The sequence below is a fragment of the Aotus nancymaae genome, unplaced genomic scaffold, assembly GCF_030222135.1.
Source record: "Aotus nancymaae isolate 86718 unplaced genomic scaffold, 86718_ANA_hifiasm-v0.15.2.pri h1tg000108l, whole genome shotgun sequence".
Classification (NCBI taxonomy): domain Eukaryota; kingdom Metazoa; phylum Chordata; class Mammalia; order Primates; family Aotidae; genus Aotus; species Aotus nancymaae.
Genome location: NW_026988523.1, coordinates 4,313,013 through 4,321,426, shown reverse-complemented (window position 1 = coordinate 4,321,426; position 8,414 = coordinate 4,313,013). Strand labels below are relative to the sequence as shown.

The window sequence follows — 8,414 nt, the reverse complement described above, 5'->3', positions numbered from 1 at the left end:
ACCTCGTGGAACGTGTCCATCCCTGAGAAAGCGGGTTCAACACCGCTGAATCTCAACTTTGTGGGTCTATTGTGCAATTGGTGGGTGATGTTTTTTGAAATTTTTGTGTTTTTTTTTTTTTTTAAGACAAATTTACTTTGACACCTTAGGTGAAGAAAATTCTTTTTTCGTGGGCTTTGCATCGAGTTCTCTCTCTTCTTTCTTATTACAAAAGGAAAGGCCAGGGACTCACGAGGGGGCGGGAGCGGCTGCTCATGGCTGTGGCGGGCTCAGGGCGAGTTGGCCGGGCTGAGGGTGGGGCTGCTGGCGGCGGAGCGGCTGTAGTCGCTGAGGGAGCCGGCCCGCGAGCCCCCGCCGCGCCGCTGCAGCACGCCCGGGTGGAAGCTGGCGTGGCGGCGCGCGTGCTTGGTCAGGTGGTCGCCGCGCATGAAGCGCTTCTCGCAGATGGGGCAGCTGAACTTCCTCTCGTCGGTGTGCGTGCGGTAGCGCCGTGCCAGCTCGTCGGAGCGCGCGAATTTCTTCCTGCCAGCTGCAGGGCAAGGGCCTCTCACCTGTGTGAGTTCGCAGGTGCGCCTTGAGGTGCAAGGATTTCCCGTAAACTTTCTCGCAGCCCGCGTAGTGGCACTTGTGCTTCCTCTGCGGGGACTCGAGGTCCGCGCCACTTCGGCCCCGCCGGCCCCTTTGTCTGAGGCCGGGCTCGCTGCTCCCCGCAGGCCCCGGCTCCCGCTCCGGCTCCAGGCCCACCTGGGCTCGCTCCACGCTGGGCTGGGGGGCGCCGGAGGAGGCGGCCTCGGGGGCGGGCGGCAGGCGGCAGGCGGCAGGCGGTCCTCGTCTTCAGGGCCGTGGCGCCTTAACTGCGCTCCGCCAGGGCCGGCGCCGGCGCTTGCTCCCATATTTCTTATATGCTCTGGGACCCCTGTCAATCTTTTGGGCTGTAATCTCCTCAACATCCAGAATGCCCATCTCTCTTTTTCATAAAAAGGTGAACTTTTTTTAGAATTGAAGCCGGGGTACCAAAAATACCGAATTAAAAAATGTCCTGACAATGTACCACAATTTAGTACAAGTAATGTTAAAACATCAGCTTGTGACCGGGAAAATGAAATGGAGACAGAGGAGGAAATATTGGGAGAGAGAGAAAACTCTGGAATAAAAAGCAGGAATCAACAAAACTGTTTTTAGCTTCCCCAATCTTCCTGTTAACGCTAGAAGTAGAGCATTTGCTCAAGGATGTCCCCTCCCATTTATGGTCTCAGTTAAATACAGGTGTAGGGAAAATATTCTCAGCTACTCTGATAATAGTAGAGATGAACCCAAAGAAACCCCTACCCAACCTTAAACAATATTGTCTACGACAGGAAGCCATAGATGGAATTGCTCCTATCATACAAGATTATCTGGAAAAGGGGCTCATTTTTCCCTGCACGAGTCCCTGCAAAAGCCCTATATTCCCTGTAAAGAAACCAGATGGGAGAGAACAGAGATTTGTGCAGGACTTGAGGGCAATAAACAATATTGTAATACGCAGGTACCCAGTAGCCCCCAACCCACATACCCTTCTATTAGCTACACCCACTACCAGCCAGTGTTTCTCAGTTGTGCATCTCCGTAGTGCCGCCTTTAGTATTCTTGTAGATCCAGACAGTCAGTATTTGTTTGCCTTTGCTTGAAAAGAACAGCAATATATGTGGACTGTAATGACCCAAAGCATATGCAGAAAGTCCCACTTACTTTTCCCAAATACTAAAAGCTGATTTAGAGGGTTTAATTTTTCCCCAGGGCTCAACACTCATACAGTATGTGGATTACCTTCTCCTTTGTCCAGATACACTATGTATCCGCTCAGAAAGATAGTCTTTTTTTTTTTCTTTCCTGATCATATTTATTGTGGCTAGAGACACTAAAACAGCTATTTTCTTCCCCCAAAATTGGAAAAATATAACGCAATAGCATTTTTTTAAATACATAAAATTTCCTGGATCATGAATCAACATGAGACATAATAGCCTGTAGAAATCAATTATGATCGCTTTATAAAATGTCATTCATCTAATGCGTTTCTGAAATTATCCTTAAAGCTATACATACACACAACTATCACATACAGGCATCCATTCATGAACAGAAAGAAAAGCCTTTTATAAGTATTGTGTAGGGAAGGCTAAAGTAATACATATTTAGATTCAGAATAATTTTTAAGAAAAAACATAGGGTTCCAAGAAACAGTGATTTACATTCAAATAAACACATACACTTGCAAACCTGGATAATATTTTCATGAAGCAGATAATATTTTCATCTAACAGCCACCAAGAGACACAAAGTGTCCAAAGACAAACTTCCACTATGCTTACCGAAAGTTAAGTATTTGGGGCATATTACCTTGGTCAAAACACTGAGTATAAACCCCCACAGAGTGAGAGGAATTTTAGCTTTCCCAATGCTCATCTCTAAGAAAAATCTTAGAGGATTCTTGGCCTGGCAGGCTATTGTAGAAACTGGATACCATATTTCTCCCTTATGTCTCAACTTCTGTATGCATGCCTAAAAAATAAACAACCTGATGCCATCATGTGGACTCCAGAGGGACAATCAGCCACACAACAAATAAAGGAAATTCTAACTAATGCTCCAGCCTTCGGGCACCCAAACTACAAATTGCCTTTCTCCCTTTTTTTTTTTTTTTTTTTTGAGATGGAGTTTCGCTCTTGATACCCAGGCTGGAGCGCAATGGCGCGATCTCGGCTCACCGCAATCTCCGCTTCCTGGGTTCAGGCAATTCTCCTGCCTCAGCCTCCTGAGTAGCTGGGATTACAGGCACGCGCCACTGTGCCCAGCTAATTTTTTGTATTAGTAGAGACGGGGTTTCACCATGTTGACCAGGATGGTCTCGATCTCTTGACCTCGTGATCCACCCGCCTCGGCCTCCCAAAGTGCTGGGATTACAGGCTTGAGCCACCGCGCCCGGCCACCTTTCTCCCTTTTACTGAAGGTACCGCATCTGGCCTGCTGACAAGAGACATGGTGATCATCAGAGACCTATAGGCTATTACAGCTAACACCTGTACCCTGTGGCTCTAGGGCTGCTTCCTGTGTGACAGCCATAGTAGCCATGACCCTTCTGTACAAATCTTTTGAAGATATAATTATGGGTTCCCCCTTACCATTTTTTGGTGCCACATTCTCTTGAGACCCTTCTAAACTCTCATCATACTCTACATCTGTCTGCCAACTGATTAGCCTTTTATGAAATTTTTCTTTTATCATCTCCCAATATTACTCTTTCCTGCTGTAATAATCTTAATCCGGCCATTCTCTTGCCGGGCCCTTCCGACAAAACCCTTTGTGACTGTGTTCTGGTGACTGACTGACTTCTCTCCCCCGGGACAGACCTATAAGAGATGCCACTGGATGATGCTGAGATAGAATGGTATACAGATGGGTCTTATTCAAAAGAAGAGGATGAAAATTTTAGAGCAGGATATGCTGTGGTTTCCTTACCTGAGGTAACTGAAGCCAGTCCTCTTCCCCAGGCCCAATCAGCTCAAGTGGCCAAATTGATTGCCCTGACCCGAGCTTGTCATTGGCAAAAAGACAAGGTTGCAAACACTTACACTGACAGATGCTATGATTTTGGAGTTGCTCATGACTTTGGTATGTTATGGAAAGAAAGAAGGTATTTAATCTCCTTAGGGCAACCCATAAAAAATGAACAACAAGTTATCAGAGCTATTAGAAGCTATTCTAAAACCAAAATGTTTAGCAACTATAAAAATCCCTGGTCATTCAAGATTAGACACCACAGAAAGTCAGGATAACCAACTGACTGATACCACAGCTAAAAGAGCAGCATCCGAACCACCAGTCCCAATCCAGGAAATGGCCTCAAAACCCGAAATACTTAAAAACATGTTGAAAGAAACCCAGAGCATAGCTCCTACAAAAGAGAAATCTACCTGGAAACAGGCAGAGGATACTTGTCTCTTGAAATGGAAATATGATGTGGACCTAATAATAAACCCATTATTCCAATGGGATGTCAGGTGTCCCTTGTGGAATAAGTTCATAATCTAACCCATTGGAATCTAAATAAAATAATATCCTGGTGTAAAGAACATTGCTGAAAACCATCTTTCACAGTGGCACAAAAAGTTTACTCTCAATGTGTTATTTGTCCCAATTATAACTTAGGAAAGCCCCTTCATGGGGCCCAGGGTCATTTGTTTTTTGCTTCTGGCTGGACCTTTTGAGGTATGGCAGCTTGATTTTATCTGGCTGCCATCATCTCAAGGTTATAAGTACGTTTTAGTAATGGTCTGGATGTTTTCCCATTGTGTTGAAGCTTTTCCCTGCAGGCAAGCAACAGCCATAGCAGTTGGAAAATTCTACTAGAAAAAATTATCTCACTGTGGGGAGTCCCCTGTGAACTTCACAGTGACAGGGGAGGTCACTTTACTGGCCAGATTATTCAAAATGTTTGTAAAATTTGGCCCATATTTCAACATTTCCATTGTGCCTACCATCCCCAGTCTTCAGCCTGATGGAAAGGACCAATGGAATATTTAAAACACATTGGCTAAGTTCACAGAGGCATTTCACCTCCCCTGGCCCAAACCACTCCCCCTAGTGCTGGTTACACTCTGATCCACACCTTTTGAAAACATCAACTTTCCCTTTATGAAATTATAACAGAAAGGCCCAAGTATTTGGGAATGAACATAACCAATCCAGCTCTTCTCAAGGGAGATATAATTGCAATATTGTGAGGGACTCATTTATTACCTTAAAAAAAATCAAGATCTGGGCTGGGCGTGGTGGCTCACACCTGTAATCCCAGCACTTTGGGAGGGTGAGGTGCGCAGATCATGAGGTCAGGAGTTCGAGACTAGCCTGGCCAATATGGTGAAATGCCATCTCTACTAAAAATACAAAAATTAGCTGGGTGACGGCGTGTGCGCCTGTAGTCCCAGCTACTTGGGAGGCTGAGGCAGAAGAATCACTCGAATCTGGGAGGTGGAAGTTTCTATAAGCCACTCGCCACTGCACTCCAGCCTGGGTGACAGAATGAGACTTCATCTCAAAAAAAAAAAAAATCAAGATTTGGTAAATAATTCCTTTCACAATGTGCTTCCTATAGATAAGGTGCCTGGTCATGATCTGCAACCTGGAGATTTTGTCTACTGGAAAGGACATCTAATAAAGGACTTCCTTCAACCCCAGTGGAAGGGCCCATACCAGGTACTATTGACTAATCCATGTGCCACAAAATTCGAGGTTATAGACTCGTGGATTCACATCTCTCATCTTAAATAAGACATAGCCTCCTGTGTGGACTGTAACTCCCACCAAAGACCCTTGCCTCTAGTTCACTAAACATCAACCTTCAATGCAGGATTAGAAGCAGACGAAGCTGTTGCGGACTGCTTAAACCCAAGACACAGGACCAGGCCTGTATACAAAGGAATGCCTATATTTATTGTACAATAACCATTACAATTATCGTCCTGGATATGCTGGCAACTGCTGTCTTATAAAGAACAGAGGCACTTGCCTTGTCTGAACACCATTTAGTAACTAAATAAATTTTGCAATCTTGCTATTATTAATCATATATCCCTACACCTTCTTGCCACTGCCACCCACTGATGCCCATGAAAAAAACCTGTTTCTACAATGGGCTCAGGATTATGCAGACAGAGTACAAAAGGACATCAGACTCATGCCTTTTTCCAGTGGCTGTGGCCTGCCACAGTGGGTATCCCCCTTCCAAGTCAGGACTGGATAGAATTTATTACATCTCAAAAACGGTCTGGTATTCTTAGTGCTGGCATTACAAGAGACAATATACACAGTTGGCCCATTAAAAACATTTAAAAACAAGGACATGGGAAAAGTTTTTCAATAAAAAGGACCAGCTCATTAGCCCTCACTTTAGCATCCTCCCCAACTAAAACAGAAGTTGGTAACCACGCCCCAAACAATGGCCCATTTTCAAAATGGAGTAATGCAAATTTGTGATTGATTTATCTGGCTCACTCCTTCATTTGGCCAACTCAGCCAGAATGTTCCCTTGTGCTGGGAGCAAAGAAACCACACCAAGGACCTATGGTCAAACTACAAGCGAGATGGGGCGGATACCTGGAGAACACTGTGACCACATTATCATATTATGAGACACTGACTGGCATGCCACCAATTGCAGTGACCAGGTATTTATTGGCTAGCTCCAAATGGGACCTATTGGCTATGCGTCACTAACTATGGCCATGGTTACCTCCAGGGTGGATGTTCCCTAGGTTATGCTTGGGCACGAGGACAAGTAATTCAGACACTGCCAAACCAGCAAGGATTTTTCATTTATAATCTCATTGGGTACATTTGACATTCCAGTGATATGATCATTTAGCGTCAACCTTTGTGTACCACAGATAGTGAAGATGTTATATGGCATATAAAGGCCTTAATGAATTACATTCAAAAGGCCTTGAATGATAGCCACATGAGTATTTCCTTGCTGATCAATGCTTATAAGGAAAGCTGTGCTACAAAACTGTATGGCTTTAGATATACTCATGGCAGCACAAGAGGGACACCACCTGTGCCATCATAAAAACTGAATGTTGTATGTATATTCCTGACGAATTAAAAAACATAACCTAACTTAGGACTGATAGGAAAACCCAGATAACAAACCTGTCAGATCCAAAACCCTCACTAATTGATTGGTTGGGCTGTAGGTTTAGATCCTGGGGAACTTGGTGGCAGAAATACTGCTTATAACAGGAATAATAATAATGGTTTGTGTTCTGTTTTTGCTTACAATGTTGTTATAGTATGTGCTTGCCAATATGTGAAAACGCAACTGAAAGTGCAAGGATAATGATTATCCAGAGAATTGCTGTAAGTGGGGAGGCGGTAATATAGCCTGACCCAGCTTCCAGGTTTGCTGGGTCCCTATATATTTTCTTAGCCTAGGTCCCTATATATTTTCTTTTTTCTCCTTTCCTTTTTCCTTCTTCCCTCCCCCTATTTTTATCTTCATGGAACATGACTTTCTAGGAACGAGACTTCCTAGCTATGTGAGACATGACTTTCTAGGAACAAGCCTTGCTAACAATGTGGGACATGACCTCCTAGGAATGAGCCTTCCTAAGGACGTGGGACCTGAACTTCTAGGAATAAAACATCCTAGCAATGAGAAACCAGCTTGAAAAAAGAAAGAAAAAGCAACCTGAGGCCAGGATCACATATTTCTTTTTTTCTTTTTTTGAGATGGAATCTCACTCTGGCCTAAGCTGGAGTGTGGAGTGCAGTGGCGCGATCTCGGCTCACTGCAACTTCTGCCTCCCAGGTTCAAGTGATTCTCCTGCCTCAGCCTCTCAAGTAGCTGGGATTACAGGCAATGCCACTGTGCCTGGCTATTTCTGTATTTTTAGTAGAGACGAGGGTTTTACCATGTTGACCAGGCTGGTCTCAAACTCCTGACCTCAGGTGATCCATCACCTCGGCCTCTCAAAGTGCTGGGATTACAGGCATAAACCACTACGCCTGGCCCCGTGTTCCTTTTAAAACACTTTTCTCCAAAAGATTTTAAAGAGAAAAGGGGGGAAATGCGAAAGAAAATTAAATTTTGGGACCCCAACACATTTAGTCAAAGGGGTAAAGCTAGGAGCTAGGTCACACAAACCTGCCTCCCCTTTTTAGTTCCTAAATAAGATGGCTACAAGATGAAAAGTGACATGCCTCCCCCATATTTTACCCACAAGGAAGTTTCTAGTGAGCTGTTAAAACTTCACCAGGGCGATGCAAATTGATAGCTTATCTTTATAAGTGCAGTCACCTCTGCATATCTGATTGTTCCTCTACCTCATTTTGTCTGTGTTATGTTATGTAAAATGCACATTCCTCACATTTTTCCTTTGCCCCTTTTGTTTATGTAACCTTATGTAAAAAAGTGAAGATTCAGTTACATGAAAATTGTGTATTTCTCAATATCCTGCTTTTTCCCTTTTAAATTTGGAGCCTTCAGAATCATCTTCGGAGAAAGGCGTAGACCTGTCTCCTGGGCACAACCTTCACTTTGGCAAATACATCTAACGTGATTGAAACTTGTCTCATCATTTCCCTCCTCTGACAACACTGTCATGTTTTTACAAACAATATGACAATGAACATCTTTATATAAATATCTTTGTACACATGACAATTTCTGTAGAATAGATTGTGAGATATGTAACTGTGTCAAAGGAGACATGCATTTAAAATTTTGGACAATACTGCCAAATTGCCCACAAATGCATTTAATAACATTTTCATTTCACAATGACCACTTTCCTCCTCTAATGTCCTGGAATACCTCCTTTGAGTCCTTTTATGTCTTGATTTTGTAGTACGGCTTTTGTAGAGGCACATTT

The 8,414-nt window shown here is 43.8% G+C and overlaps 1 pseudogene; it reads right to left on the bottom strand.

Moving 5' to 3' along the window:
* Positions 1-269: 269 nt before the first annotated feature.
* On the bottom strand, positions 270-3,114 carry LOC105707717 (Krueppel-like factor 13; annotated as a pseudogene).
* Positions 3,115-8,414: the final 5,300 nt, after the last annotated feature.